This window comes from Rhinoderma darwinii, chromosome 2, assembly GCF_050947455.1.
Source record: "Rhinoderma darwinii isolate aRhiDar2 chromosome 2, aRhiDar2.hap1, whole genome shotgun sequence".
In the NCBI taxonomy this organism is placed as follows: Eukaryota; Metazoa; Chordata; class Amphibia; order Anura; family Rhinodermatidae; genus Rhinoderma; species Rhinoderma darwinii.
The window spans coordinates 380,428,416-380,445,271 of NC_134688.1; the positions used below are offsets into that span (position 1 = coordinate 380,428,416).

The 16,856-nt window shown below is 43.6% G+C and overlaps 1 protein-coding gene across 3 annotated transcripts in view; it reads left to right on the plus strand.

The window, feature by feature from the left end:
- The first annotated feature begins 2,240 nt into the window (after positions 1 to 2,240).
- SYTL5 (synaptotagmin like 5) overlaps positions 2,241 to 16,856 on the plus strand; it is a 206,392-nt gene continuing 191,776 nt past the window's right edge. For all 3 annotated transcript variants that reach the window (XM_075853948.1, XM_075853946.1, XM_075853947.1), the window contains exon 1: positions 2,241 to 2,341. The gene's annotated coding sequence lies outside the window, so the exon portion shown is untranslated. The remainder of the gene's footprint in view (positions 2,342 to 16,856) is intronic.

Here is a 16,856-nt window from a genome sequence, read left to right on the forward strand (position 1 = left end):
AAGTATTTGTACATGTCGGACGACTGTTTATGGGATCTGGGGGTACCTGTAGGATCCTTAGTCTTGTCCCGACCTGTCTTCACCATTTTAGCAGAATAAGCGGGCAGTAACCTGAAGAATCGGTGGATGTAGTGAGGAGCACCGGGATTACACGTCCATCACCATGCTCGGCAAGCTCCGCCCCCATTCTTCACAGTTTTAAAGATCTCTGCTTGCAGTCATTCAAGAAGAATTCTCATTGTTTACTTGGATAAATCTCTGTTCTGGTCATGTGATGGACACATCGGTGCACGTCTTGTGAGAGTATGGCCTTATTTACACGAGCGTACTTTACATCCGTGATACGCGCGTGAAAATCAAGCGCGTAGCACGGACCTATGTAAGTCAATGGGGCCGTCCAGACATTCCGTGTTTTTCAGGCAGCGTGTGTCCGCTGCGTAAAACTCACGACATGTCCTATACTTGAGCGTTTTTCACGCATCACGCACCCATTGAAGTCAATGGGTGCGTGAAAATCGCGCACGCACTCGGACGCACTTCCGTGTGCCGCGAGTGATTCACGCTACAGTTGTTGACGAAATGAAGGAAAAAATAAAACTACCTCCTTCATTTCTGTTTCTAAACATTAAAACCGCGTGTCATAACGAGGCCATACGCGCAAAAAACACGCAGCCACGCACCAAACACTGATGCCACACGGAACTGCAAGGCGCGCAAAACGCTGCATTTTTTGCGCGCGCAAAACGCACACGGTTGTGTGAATTTCGCCTTAGGCCGGATTCACATGAGCATGAGAACATGATCACAGTACGGGACAGTTTTCCCGCAGCGAGGCAGGGACTCCTATCGTCATAGATAACTATGACAATTAGAGACCGGCTCCCCGCAGTGTGTTGGGTCCGGGAAATACTGCCGGCATACGGTCCGTGTATCGCGGACCGAACATGCTCGTGTGAATCCGGCCTTACAGTACAGTTATTATAGCTGTAAATTGGAAAATTCTATAACCAAGTTTTGACTCGATAGCAAAGCCTCTTTCTCAGACAGACTTAGGCTTCATGCACATGGCGTAGCCGTGTGCACGCCCCGTAATTACGGGCAGAAACTGCCGCAGAGTGTCATCCGCGGGCCGTCCGCAATCACTGACCATTCACACAAAAGATGTGTATTCATTTCAATGGTGCCGGACCGTAAAATGATTTGTCCTGAGTTTTTGCGGTCCACAATTGCGGCCCCCACACGGTCCGTGTAAACCACGGTCGTGTGTATGGGCCCATAGAAATGAATGTTTCTGCAAATCATCCGCACTTTTGTGGAAGAATTGCGGATGCAAAAACACTTTAGTGTGCATGAGGCCTAAGTTCTTACCTTGGAAGACTAACTTTGTATGGGCAATTACATCGGCCGTAAATGGCCAAAAAATCAGAAGCAGAACACCTCCAAACATCTGCCCATCGATTTCAATGGGAAAAGCGGCGCTCTGTTCCGATGGGCCGTTTTTTTACGCGGCCGTTTTTCAAAAACACCCGCGGAAGAAGTGCAGGTTACTTCTTGGGAAGTTTTTGGAGCCGTTTTTCATAGACTCTATAGAGAAACGGCCGTAAAAAAACGCAGCAAAAATCGTTACTTGCTCAAAAAAATGCAGCAAAAATCAGGAACTGTTTTCTCTTGAAAATAGCTCCATATTTTCAGACGTTTTTGAGTTTGCGTGTGAACATACCCTAACTAGACCAAATCTGTGTGGTGGCCTGGGAATCTGGCATCTTTACTCGAAACTGCAGGCTGAATGTTTCTGACTCTGTTCATTCAGTCTTTGGACTTGGAGGAAAGGAAAATTTTAGTTATAGGGGCTGTCCAGTTTCAGTAAATTAATATTATTTATTGTATAATTAAAAGTTATATTGTTTCCTAATATTCTTTCTGTATTAATTCCTCACGGTTTTCAAGATCTCAGTTTGTTGTTATTCAGTAGGGACATTCATTGTTTACTTCCAGCGGATAAAAATGTCATGGACACACGAGGAATTAATACAGAAAGTATATTGGAAAATTGTATAACTTTAAATTACACAAAAAAATAACATTAATTTGCTGAAACCTGACAACCTGTTTGGACAAGCCATGCAACATAGTTATCCACTAGATGGCGGCGATGTACAGTAGAGCGTTTTATTGCTGAGGATGCAAATCACCATGACGTCTTCAGCGCTGGCAGATCACGTGGTCTTGTTCCCCTCAGCTGCCTGCAGCAGCAGCAAAATCAGCTGGAGGATGAGGGATGCGCATGGAGACAAAGTAACTGGGGACATGTCTTCTCTCTGAGTAACCTGTTCTCTCCGCAGTAAGTATAATATCCTGTACTTTACGTCTACGTGTTTTTTTGTTTTTTTTTAGATGTGTGTTTCTAATAATTCGCTACTCTAATTTATAGACTTATGCTGAGGGTTTTGCTTGGGATCTCTGACCCCTGCATATCAAGTGTACAAATTGTCAAGGGACAAATCTGTATTTTCAGCTTTTGCAGCAATGACACTAACGCCATCTAAAGCGAACAAAGGCATTAGTGTACATTGTGTGGTTGTGACAAATTGGGAATATAACAGACGGGCAGTCCAATCCGTTTAATTGCCCAGACAATGTCACGCTGAGTTAGAAGCAGCCAACACTGGTCATTATAATGTATAATAATTGTTTGCTTTTTTTCATTTTTCCTGATATTGTCAGTTCTCCGTGTTAAAGTTTGTTTAATGTAAATGTTAACGACACCTCCAGTATTCTCAGTGGTTTGCAAAGTCTTATGTGTTTCTTCAAATAGACCTTGATGGTCACGCACAACTGCGTTCCTTTACTAGTATATTATATAATAATCGCTAGATAATGTGTACCACTGAGATTGCGGTACGTCATTTTATTGCCTGTATTTTATTTTTAAGATCTGATAGAGTATAGATTTAGTCCTGCTAATATTTCCCATATGATATTGAATTCTGAAAGTTGCTCCTCAGCAACATTGTGTGCAAACTGTTGAAATTTAGTTTTGCCTGCAAATAACATAAATGAGTTTTGGAGGCTTTTCCTTTTTGGTTTATCTAGCACTTTAAGGCTTTATTCACACGAGCGTATTTCACGTCCGTGCTACGCGCATTAAAACAACGGACGTCACACGGACCTATGCAAGTCAATGGGGCCATTCAGACATTCAGTGTTTTTCACGCAGCATGAAACTCACTGGATGTCCTATACTTGTGAGGCTTTTGCACATCACGCACCCATTGAAGTCAATGGGTGCGTGAAAATCACGGACAGCACACGGAAGCACATCCGTATGCTGTACGTGATTCACGCAACAGTTGCTAAAGAAATGATGAGAAAAAGAAAAACACCTTCAGTTTTTTTTTACTGATGTAAAAAACACAGTATGGATGACATACGAGTGGAAAAAATGCAGACGCGCACCATACACTGATGTAACACAGAACTGCAACGCAAAATGTTGCGTTTTTACGCACGCAAAACGGACACGCTCGTGTGAATAAGGCCTAAGGGGTATGTTAGCCTTGGTTGCAGATTTCATCATATTTGACGGAAAATAATTTTCCCGTTAAAACGACGGACACCATGGCGGTACCCAAAATACCTCATTGTAAGTCGTGTGACTGATCCTGCACTGCGTTCTGGTTTCCCTTATAACAGAAACCAGGATGCAGATGTGAACAGAGCCTGACATTGTAAATACATCACATTACTGATCTTGTGCTGTTCCTATGTTGAAGTGTGTATTATATTTCAGGGCTGCATTCATAATTCTGTTGGTTGTTATTGGAAATTGTCGACAAGCACATCCCGCACAGCTAAGCTGAGCTCCTATAATGCAATGGAAGAGTTCGTTTTCCCTCACCTTCTGTAACTGCATAGTGCAGTGGTGGTCAACCTATCACACTACGGGGACTTGAGATGTGGCCGTTCAATGTCCTGTGTCTCCCACTTTGAGCGGAGAGGTGGCGGCACGTGTTCATTTACTCTCCATTGTGGTGAATGTAAATTATATTAAAAGACGAGCGCTAATCGGATTAGTGTAAGGATCCACACCGACAGACATTTATGGTATATCTACTGATATGTAATTAATGTGGTGGGAAAGTTGCTGATCGTATCTAGCCTAAAACAGACCTGTAATGAATTGAGGTTTGGCATTTGTCTAGGGAGCTTGTACTTTTTCTAGGTACAGTGTAACAGTTCTGCATATTCTTCTGCTAAATCTTCATTCTTGGTCTGCATACTTACAGTACAATGTAAATGTCTCTGACCACACTTACCAGTCTATGCGGTCAGGCTGAGGAACAATACAAGATAAGTAAAGCCATGTATTAACAAAATCACTTAACTTTTTATAATAAATAATTGTATAGGTGTCTAAATGAGGACATGCACTTTAAGGCCTCATGCACACTTCCATCACCGGTGTCACGGATCCGTGTGTCCGTGACTGTATCAGTGTGGTTCCCGTGTGTACTCCGTGTACACTTCCGTGTTTCCGTTTCCGGGAGGAAACTAATTCCCATTCACACTATGCACCCGATATTGTGAGTGCCACACATGGTACTCACTGTCCAGCGGTAGTCACTGTCCAGGGTGCTGAAAGAGTTACTACTGACCAGTGCAGCCCCTTCTCTCTAGCACTGATCGTAACTCTTTCAGCACCCTGGACAGTGACCACCGCTGGACAGTGAGTACCATGTGTGGGACTTACAATATAGATTTCTAATGTTTCCTTCAAAAACTGAATAAAAAAAAAAGTTTATACTTACCCAGAACTCCCTGCTTCTTCCTCCAGTCCGGCCTCCTGGGATAACGTTTCATCCCATGTGACCACTGCAGCCAATCACAGGCTGCAGCGGTCACATGGACTGGCGCGTCATCCAGGGAGGTCGGACTGGATGTCAAAAGAGGGACTCGTCACCAAGACAACGGCCTTCTTTTTCTTTCTATCGCTGCGTTCGGCTGCAGAAACTCTGCCCGAAATGGCTGCCCCGTCTCTCTATGCAGCACTGATCGCCAGCCTCTTCTCTCGATCCAGCACTGATAGAGAGAAGAGGCTGCCTATCAGAGCTGGATAGAGAGAAGAGGCTGGCGATCAGTGCTGGATAGAGAGAAGGGGCTGCCCCTTCTCTCTATCCAGCACTGATCAGCAGCCTCTTCCCTCTATCAGTACTGGATAGAGAGAAGGGGCTGCCGATTAGTGCAGTGCAATATCTCTCTCTACGTGTACTTCTGCCCGCCTGGCCATTGCTAGGCAACAGCTCTGTCACACACGGATGCCTTCCGTGTGCCTTCAGTTTTTTTGACGGACCCATTGACTTGTATGGACCCCACGGTCACGGAATCTCAGACCAAAGTAGGACATGCTCTACTTTTGTTTGAATGGAACAATGGGACCGTCAAAAAAACTGAAGTGTGCATGGCCCCATTGAAATGAATGGGTCAGGGTGCTAGCCGCCAAAAAAGCGACTATCACCCTGAAGGAAAAAACGGAAGTGGGCATGAGGCCTAAAGGGGAGTTTACAATCAACTCTCATGATAAGTTAAAGAGAATCAAAATTTTGGAGGTGGTAGGTGACTGCTATTGGGCCAAGGTTGAATTTTCCGTTTTTAAAGTCCACACACTTTGTAAACAGTGTAGAAATCTAGATTTCCACCACAGATTGGTCACTGGATCCACATACGGAAAAGCACCATTTTAAGGCTATGTTCACATCACGTTTTTTGGTCTACATTCAGTGTATACGCCAGTAAAAGCTCCCAACTTATCCATGAAACATAGGTTGTGCTGGATGCCCAACAGTGATATCCGTAAGCCATAGAATATAATGGTATACATTTAACAGATACATCATGAACTCTCATGACCCTTGTCATGATATATCTGTTAAACCGAACCCATTATAGCCTATTGCTGATGTATGCAACTGTTAGGCTTCCATATGATCCCATGTGGAATCCTGTTCTATAGAATAGCGTAGTTTATGGATCTAATCCGCGGCTTTTCAGCATAATGTGCGTCAATAATGAACTTTCTGTGAATTTTTAAATCAGCTGCACATTCATTATTCCAAGCGGATATTTTCATAAGCATGTGTATGGGGCCCGAAAATACCCTATTTACATGCATTGTAGGCAAAATGTTAGCGGATTCTGTCTAGATTCTGACAGAATGCTGAACATGTGAACATGGCCTTATATTACACAATTCACTGATAACAACTATCTGTACAAAAATATTTCCAGCCAGTATGATGCATTTTACATTCAGCACACAAAATGTATGTTTTGTTACCATAGACACGCAGACTTAAAACCCAAGCAATTCATTCTGGAATATTTCTCTATCTATCCAATCATACATAGGCATATGGATGGAGTGAGGGACTTTGTTAATGTAAAGCTTTCTTTACTGAAGTCCAGCTTGTGAAAGAATATCCATAATGTAGTCTTATTTTCACCCTATGCTATGGTAACCACAACAACAGCAGTGTTGTGGTTTATGGCAGCCTGTATTCTGCAAAGTAGCAGTAACATTCTTCAATAAAATAGCCTTTATCATAGAAGACATAAGTAGGTATGTGAATGTGGGTATATTCAATGTGTGATCACTGGTGATCAATAATATAGGCACAGACAGCTACCCATCCTCGATGGTCAATGGTATATGCAGCTTCCAGTGTGTTGTGTCCAATGTTGTATTCAGAATCCAGTGACTGTATATTCAGCATTAAATTATATTTACTCAAGTCCACTTAGTGGGGAAGAGGATGGCTTACATTCTTTGGTGTCAGTGGATTAAAAGGGGTAACTAGCATCCTTTGGCATCCGATGGGTTCGGGTGGTGTGAGTAAGTTATGATCCTTGGCATGCTGTCGGTAGCCAGGAAATTAGTTCATTTATATTCCCTGATGTCAAGTATATTCTTTGTTGGATGGAGGTAGCTTATCATTTGTATGTCTAGTGGGGGGGGGGGGGGGGGGTAATTCATATTTGTTTATTGTTGGGGAAGGGATATGTAGTATTTATTGGTGCTCAAGGGTGGGGGAGGACTGAAATAGAGGTAACACTTCCTAGTGTCCAGTGTGTGGTGGTGGGTGGGTGTGCTGATAATATACTGTGGCGTCCAGCAGTTGGAGGTATGTGGGGCAGATAATATCTCTTAATGTCCAGGGTGTGCTGGTTGTGGGTGTGCTGATAATATACTGTGGTGTCCAGCAGCTGGAGGTATGTGGGGGCAAATAATATCTCAATGTCCAGGGTGTGGTGGGGGGTGGGCAGATAATCTCTCTTAATGTCCAGTGTGTGTGGTGGTGGTGGTGGTGGGTGGGTGTACTGATAATATAATGTGGCGTCCAGCGGTTAGGGGTATGTGGGGGCAGATAATATCTCTTAATGTCTAGTGTGTGATGGTGGGTGGGTGTATGGGTGTACTGATAATATAATGTGGTGTCTAGCGGTTGGAGGTATGTGGGGGCAGATGATACCTCTTAATGTCCAGTGTGTGGTGGTGGTGGGTGGGCAGATAATACTTCTTAATGTCCAGTGTGTGTGGTGGTGTTGGTGGTGGGTGCGTGTACTGATAATATAATGTGGCGTCCAGCGGTTAGGGGTATGTGGGGGCAGATAATATCTCTTAATGTCCAGTGTGTGATAGTGGGTGGGTGTATGGGTGTACTGATAATATAATGTGGTGTCTAGCGGTTGGAGGTATGTGGGGGCAGATAATACCTCTTAATGTCCAGTGTGTGGTGGTGGTGGGTGGGCAGATAATACTTCTTAATGTCCAGTGTGTGTGGTGGTGGTGGTGGTGGTGGTGGTGGTGGGTGGGTGTGCTGATAATATAATGTGGCGTCTAGCGGTTAGGGGTATGTGGGGGCAGATAATATCTCTTCATGTACAGTGTATGGAATAAACATTCTTCAGCAAGTGCATTTTCAACAGTACACTTCTGTTCTGAAGTGTAGAATCTGTTCTGTGTATTTACTGAATGGATAAAAAAAAGTGTGAGATTGATACCCACCCTTTCTAAACAGACATTAAAGCCGCTGTAATAGCTTAAAGGATTTTTCCAGTTGTATGCAAATAAAGCATATTCACTGTAAAAATGAAAAGTTCTACAACTTTCTAATATGCTGTGTATTTCAATGCCTCACCATTTTTCAAGATATCTTCTTGCTGTCAGCAAATGAGAGGCAGCAAACATACACACACCTAGACCCGCTCTCAGCTGGGAAGTGGATGCCGTTGTATCCAGTCAAGGCAATGCTCTGTGAGATAAATACATCAGTAGCAGCTGCCTAAGATACAATGTATCAGTCTGAAGTCAAGGCAGATTAGCTTGCAGAGCATAGCGTAGACTGTATATAGTTGTATCCACTTCTCAGCTGAGAGCCAGACTAGGTATGTATGTGTTTGCTGTCTGAATGTAAATAAGAGAGTTTTCACTGACAGCAAACAAATATCTTGAAAATGATAAGGAAATGAAACGCAACGTATATTAGAAAGTTGTAGAAGTTTTCATTGATACAGTGATTAAGCTTTACTTAGATAAAATCAGAAAACCCTTTAACTTTATTCAAACACACAGTGGTCACGCAACCAAAATGGTCTGGACACATAAAAGTTTAGCTTGGTCGGTCAACACAGATTCCAGTGTATGTGATGCTAAATTTAACTTTGACCATCCAGAGACTACCTGCTGCAGATGTCTAAACCTGGTAACTGGTTCACGGTCTGTTTACCACTACATGTTGTTTTGGAATCACTAGTTGAGCAATTCCCAGAGTGAAAGGTGATGGAATAACTATGTGAGCGATTCCCCAAATCAGCTGGAGACTGTCTGGAACAAGTGTGCAAGTAAATCCGCTACCTCAAATCCATCACAACTCTAATCAGCAGAGTCTAAGGCTACTCCATGGTCTTCACCAGAGCCCACCGCAGGGCAGGTTGGATTTGGCTGCATAGAACCCAGGTTTCTTTAATTTAATTCGGTGTTGGACAACAGGTGCAATGCAGGCAATATCAGAATGGATAACCAGACAGATAGAGGATAAACTGAAAGTCCAAATCACAAAGCTAGCGGATATCAGGAAGTGCAGAGGTCAAAACCAGCCGGGGAGCAGAATGTCCAAATCAGTAAGCAAGGGGTAAATCCAGAGAAAAGCCGAGGTCAAGTTCCAAAAGTTCAAATAGTCAAAGGCACAATGTATAATCAGGAGCTTGATCAAACACATGCAAACAAGGATAATCACAAGCAAAGAAGACAGAACCGAACCAGATTTAAATACTCCACCCTTCAATCTGATAGGACAAAAGACAGAAAAGTGGGATATGCTCTGCAACTAAAACCAGAGCCGCCCAGAAGCTAAACTAGTAGTCATGGCAATCGTTAAGGGATGGACGTTTCGTGTACAGCACTGAAAACTGAATTGTGTTGCTATAAATCTCTCATAGGCTTAGTCAGTATTGTTTGGTTTAAAAAATTATAGCAAATTTTCTTTACCATATTTCCTTTCTTTACCTCGTTCATCCTTCTCTTAACCAGACATGATCAGGGTTCTCATAACCCCCTAAAAGCATATTATCGCATTATGTAACACAAAAATTAGCTCTTCTTGTTAATATATTCTGTACCGAAACCTGAAAGCATCTTAATAACATCTTAAGTATCTAGCAAAGTTTGAAAGTGCTTAGCAACAGAGTGTCGAGGCGAGTCAGGAGGTTTGTAGAGCTTTAATTACTACGCAACATTGTCAGAGTTATAACCTTAGTTTGACTCCTTAAACTGAAAAACTGAGTTCAGCAGCTTCGTGAGTATTTGATATATTCAGAATATGTTTAACGTCTTCCTATTTTGATATTTCTCAGAGGTTTAGATATTTGAGATCCTTTTTTTTCCAGGTTTAAGATCAAATCCTGTAAATGTGTCTCATTGTATTGGCTTCTAGAGCAAAATATTCGAATTTTGCATCAGATTTAGGGCCCTTTTACGCGGACCAATTATCAGGAAAACAAGCGTTAACAGAATGCTTGTTCCAGATCATTGCCCTATGTAAATAGAGCAATGATCAGCTGATGAACGAGCAAACGCTCGTTCATCAGCTCATTGTATCGTTTATGCTGCAAGAAATATTCTCGTTTTCGACAGCACATCTCCCTGTGTAAACAGGGAGCTGTACTGCCCACATGATGGTAATGCTTGGGGACGAGCGATGGTAGTAACGATGGCTTGTCTCCATGCATTGCTCGTTGTGAAAGGAGCAAACGAGCGCCGATCAACGAGCTGTCTCCTTGATCGGCGCTCATCTGCACGGCCCACGTCTGGCCGCGTAAGAGGACCCTTACTGTGAGACATGGTCCAAGTGATTGCCCTGAGTACCTGTGGTGGACAATACCATCTTGTACATACTTCTGCTTGATATTCTAAAAGCTGCAGAGATCTAAAGCAGTATTATTTTCCCTTAGAAGAGTTTATTAGAATTTGACTGTAACCCAAGATCACCATTTACTGCAGTGTTTAGTATATTAGCGCATGTTTGTGGGTGCTGCAATACTGTAATTCTGTACAGCAGCTATAACACCAGCAATCATGGAAGAAATGTGTATTGATTTTTATATATCTGATCTGGACAGGTCATCTGTTGCGTATCTCCACAACATTTCAACATGGTTGCAAGGCTTCTAATAACTTGTATGGCTGCGTAGCTGGGATAAGTCTCTAGGTGTAAAGTGAATGGTCCATTCCATAAAAGAGGAAAAACAGAAATAGGATTTTCTAGAAATTATTTTAGTGATGGTGGTTACTAAGATAGAACTTATGCAGTAGATTTTTCTTTTATTCATATTTGTTCCTGCATTGGTAATTTTCATATTGCAAACAAATATTCATGGTTGGAGAAACTGACTGCCATACAAACGTCAACAGTATAGAGCTACTGACCAAATATTAATTTGTATTGCTTAATTATAACATCAGCCATTATTAACATTGAGAAAATGGTCATCAAATGTAAAATCAAGCATGCATATAATATATTTTCATTAGCATTTCTATTTCTATTTGTTTTCACTCTATAAAGTATATGAAAGCATTTCATATCGTTACTTGAAAACCATTAACATGCGAGTTAGCTGTTGATGGATCCGTTATAGATATATAGAGGTACTTGACCATTTGTGGACCCTTCAGATTTTTCTATATTTCTGCATAAATTTGACCTAAAACTATGTCAGATTTTTACACCAGTCCTAAAAGTAGATAAAGAGAACCAAATCAAACAAATTAGTCAAAAATATTAGATTTGGTCATTTATTTTTTGAGGAAAATGATCCAATGTCACATATCTGTGAGTGGCAAAAGTATGTGAAGCTTTAGGAGTAGCAGATAATTTGAAGGTGACATTAGAGTCAGGTGTTTTCAGTGAATGGGATGACAATCAGGTGTGAGTGGGCGACCTGTTCTATATAAAGAACAGGGATCTATCAAAGTCTGACCTTCACAACACACATTTGTGGAAGTGTATCATAGCACGAGCAATGGAGATTTCTGAGGACCTCAGACGAAGAGTTGTTAATTCTCATCAGGCTGGAAAGTGTTACAAAACAAAACCATCTCTAAGGCTTTATTCAGACGAACGTAAAATACGCGCGTGCAACGCGCGTGATTTTCACGTGCGTTGCCCGTAGCTATATTTGTCAATGGGGCCGTGCAGACATGGCAGCGTTTTTTGCGCAGCGTTGCTCCGTTGCCAAAAACTCACGACATGTCCGTTGATTCAGCGTTTTCAACGCATCACGCACCCATTGAAGTCAATGGGTGCGTGAAAACCACGCATGTCGCACGGAAGCACTTCCGTGCGAACTGCGTGTTTGCGCAACAGCTGTCAAAAGGATGAATGTAAACAGAAAAGCACCACGTGCTTTTCTGTTTCCGAACATCCAAACGGAGTGTCTTTGCGATTAGCGAACCCCGACAACCGAAGCTAACTTCACCGGGTTCGGCCAAACTCGGCAAAAAAAATTCCGGTCCGCGACGTCGGGAGACATTCACTGTGCATGGTGCTGAAAGAGATAAACTGTTTCAGCACCATGGACAGTGACTTGCGATCCCAAAATACATGAACCTGTAAAAAAAACGAAGTTCTAACTTACCGATTACTCCTGTCTCCTTCCTGCAGTCCGACCTCCCGGGATGACACTTCAGTTCAAGTGACAGCTCCAGCCAATCACAGGCCAAGCACAGGCTGCAGCGGTCACTTGGACTGCCGCGTCATCCAGGGAGGTGGGGCCTGATGTCAAGAGAGGCGCGTCACCAAGGACGCATCACCAAGGCAACGGCCGGGAAGTTCTCGGTAAGTAGGAACTTTATCTTTTTTTTTTACAGGTTTTTCGCTGTTGTGTTCGGCATTCACTGTCGAGGGTGCTGAAAGATTTAGCTCTTTCAGCACCTTGGACAGTGATGGGCGTCGACAAGCCTCATCTCTATGATGCCGGCTGCGCGAAAATCACGCAGCCGCGCATCAGACACGGATGACACACGCAGCTGTCAAATGGTTTTTGCGCGCGCAAAATGCTGCGTTGTTTGCGCGCGCAAAAACACAACGCTCGTGTGAATCCAGCCTAAAGAGTTTCGATTCCACCAATCCACCATCAGACAGATTCCCTACAAATGGAGGAAATTCAAGACCATTATTACTCTCCTCAGGAGTGGTCGACCAACAAAGATCACGCCAAGAGCAAGGAGTATAATAGTGGGCGAGGTCACAAAGAAACCCAAGGTAAGCAACTAAAAGCCTTTCTCAAATTGGCTCATGTTAATGTTCAGGAGTCAACCATCAGGAGGACACTGAACAACAATGGTGTGCATGGCAGGCTTGCAAGGAGTATGCTGAGGTCTCCAAAGCAACATAGCTGCCCATCTGCAATTTGCTAAAGATCACCTGGACAAGCCACAAGACTATTGGAACAATATTTTGGGGATGGATGAGACCAAAATAGAGCTTTTTGGTTTAACTCCTTAATAAGGCCCCATGCACACGAGCGTAAAAACGGCCGTAATCACGGGCCCATAGACTTCTATTTGTCACGGGTACCTCCCCGTATGCTTACGGGAAGGTGCCCGGGCCGTTGAAAAATATAGAACATGTCCTATTTTAGGCCGTAATTACGGCACGGGCAGGCCCATAGAAGTCTATGGGGCTCCCGTAATTACGGATGACTATGTGTGTGCACCCCTAATTACAGGAGCATTGCTAGGCGACGTCAGTGGATAGTCACTGTCCAGGGTGCTGAAAGAGTTAGGGCATGACCACACATGGCGGAATTCCTCCGCAACTGTCCGCATCGATGCCGCACAGAATCTGCGTTGCAGATTCTGCAGCGGATCTGCACAAAATGTGCAGTACATTGATGCGGACTAGCTGCTGCAGACTGCGGGAAAAGTGCTTCCCTTCTCCCTATCAGTGCAGGATAGAGAGAAGGGACAGCACTTTCCCTAGTGAAAGTAAACGATTTTCATACTTACCGGCCGTTGTCTTGGTGACGCGTCCCTCTTTCGGCATCCAGCCCGACCTCCCTGGATGACGCGCCAGTCCATGTGACCGCTGCAGCCTGTGCTTGGCCTGTGATTGGCTGCAGCCGTCACTTACACTGAAACGTCATCCTGGGAGGCCGGACTGGAGACAGACGCAGGGAGTTCTCGGTAAGTATGAACTTATATGTTTTTTTACAGATACATGTATATTGGGATCGGTAGTCACTGTCCCGGGTGCAGAAACAGTTACTGCCGATCGCTTAACTCTTTCAGCACCCTGGACAGTGACTATTTACAGACGTCTCCTAGCAACGCTCCCGTCATTACGGGAGCCCCATTGACTTCCTCAGTCTGGCTGTAGACCTAGAAATACATAGGTCCAGCCAGAATGAAGAAATGTCAAGTTAAAAAAGCAAGACGCATCCGCAGCACACATGACATGTGCATGACAGCTGCGGACTTCATTGCGGAACTTAGAATCTCCATTGAAGTCAATGGAGAAATTCCGCCATGAGTCCGCCACTGCTCCGCAACAGACAGAGCATGCTGCGGACACCAAATTCCGCTCCGCAGCCTATGCTCCGCAGCGGAATTGTACGCATCGTGTAAACGAACACTGCTAAATTAAAGTGAAAGTCAATGGAGAAACGGCTCCGCTGCGGATTAACGCTGTGGAGTGTCCGCAGCGGAATTTAAGTGGAATTCCGCCATGTGTGAACCCGCCCTTAACTGATCGGCAGTAACTCTTTCAGCACCCTGGACAGTGACTTCCGATCACAATATAAATCAACGTGTAAAAAAAATACTTACCCAGAACTCCCTGCTTCTTCCTCCAGTCCGGCCTCCCGGGATGACGTTTTAGCCCATGTGACCGCTGCAGCCAATCACAGGCCAATCACAGGCTGCAGCGGTCACATGGACTGCCACGTCATCCAGGGAGGTCGGGCTGGATGTCAAGAGAGGAACGCGTCACCAAGGCAACGGCCGGGTAAGTATGAATTACTTTTACTACGGAAAGGGCTGCCCCTTCTCTCTATCCTGCACTGATAGAGAGAAGGTGCTGCCGATTAGTGCAGTGCAATTTTGCAGTGAAAACATGCCCGTAAATACGGCTGGAATACTGGTGACATCGGACCTGTATTTACGGGCACGGGTCCATAAATACTGGTGCAATACGGGTCGAATACGTGTGACCAAGGACCCGTATTTACGCCAGTATTTACAGGAGGAACAAAATACGTTCGTGTGCATGGCCCCTAACCAGGCCATTTTGCACGTTAATGACCAAGGACTATTTTTTGTTTTCTCACGGTCGCATTACAAGAGTCGTAACTTTTTTTTATTCCCTCGACATAGCCATATAAGGGCTTGTTTTTTGTGTGACGAGTTGTATTTTGCAATTGCAACATTTTTGGATGCATATAATATATCGATTAACTTGTAGTAACTTTATTTTAGGAGACAATTGAAAATAAGCAGCTATTCCAGCATTGATTTTCACGTTATAAATTTACACCGTTTACTATGCAGCGTAAATAACATGTTACCTTTATTCTATGGGTCGGCACGATTACGGGGATACCAAATATGTAAAGGTTTTATGTTTTGCTACGTTTGCACAATAAAAACCCTTTTAGAAAAAAATTACTTGTTTTTGCATCGCCCGCTTTACAAGAGCCGTACCTCTTTTTTTTTTTCATCAATGTGGGCTTGATTTTGCCAAGGTATAGTTTTCATTAGTAAATTTTTGGGGTACATAGGATTTATAGATTAACTTTTATTTTTATTTTTTTATGGGGGTAATGGGAGAAAAATTATTTTACCATTGTTTTTTTGCATTTTTTTTGGATGCCGTTCATCCATATGTGTTATTTGTTTTGACACTATTACTAAATAAAACCACTTTTTGGGGAAAAAAGTAGTTTTAGGCTATGTTCACACGGAGTATTTTGGGGGAGGAATATCTGCCTCAAAATTCAGTTTGGAACTTTGAGGCAGATTTTCCTCTCCCTGCACGCCGATTTTCGCCCGCGGCCATTGAGCGCCGCGGGCATAAAACAGCGCGAAATACGCTTTCTCTGCCTCCCATTGAAGTCAATGGGAGGTCAGAGGCGGAAGCGCCCGAAGATAGGGCATGTCGCTTCTTTTTCCCGCGAGGCAGTTTTACTGCTCGCGGGAAAAAGACGCCGACGCCTCCCATTGAAATCAATGGGAGGCGTTCTCGGGCCGTTTTTGCAGAGTTTTGCGACGCGGTTTCCGCGTCAAAAAACTCGGCAAAATACCCCGTGTGAACATAGCCTTATTTTATTTTGACTGTAATGTATATATTTTTTTCTTCATAAACTTTATTTACCTGCTTTTACATTTATTTATTTTTAGTCCCACCAGGGGACTTCACTATGCGATCTGCTGATCGCATATATAATGCATTGGTATACTTCGTATAAAACTGACAGGCAATCTATTAGGCCATGCCTCTGGCATGGCCTAATAAGCATAAGCATTTGCTGAAGGCAGACCTGGGGGCCTTTGTGAGGCCCCCAGCTGCCATGGAAACCCGACAGCGACCTGCGTTTGGGGTGCTGATGGAGTGAAAGTGATCTTCCTCCCTCTGTCAAACACATTAGATGCCGCTGTCACTATTGACAGTGGTATCTAATGGGTTAAACTGCTGTGTAGAACAGCCATGCTCCTGCCACTGATCGCGTGGGTACACTGGCAGTACCCACGCAATCAGAGGACGGATATATCCGTCCTTTTACAGGAACTAACACCTTCACAGGACGGATATATCCATCCTTCATCGTTAAGAGGTTAAATGGGAAGCGTTACGTTTGGAGATGGGAACACACTGCATTCCAAAATAAAAACCTCATACGATCTGTAAAACACGATGGTGGTAGTATCATGGCTTGCCATCATTAATGGAACGATGAATTATGATTTATACCAGCAAATTCTATAGGAAAACGTCAGGGTGTCTGTCCGTGAGGTGTTGCAGCAAGACAATGATCCTAATCACAAAAGTCGGTTCTACCAAAGAATGGTTAAAGAAGAATAAAGTTAAAGTTTGGGAATGGCCAAATCAAAATCCTAACCTTAATCCAATAGAAATGTTGTTGGAGGACATGAATCGAGCACTTGATAGGAGTTAAACCACCAACATAGTAGAGTTGAAGCTGTTTTGTACGGCGGAATGGGCTAAAAGTCCTCCAAGCCCATGTGCAGGACTAATCAACAATTACCGGAGACGTAGTTATTGCTGCACAAGAGGGTCACATCA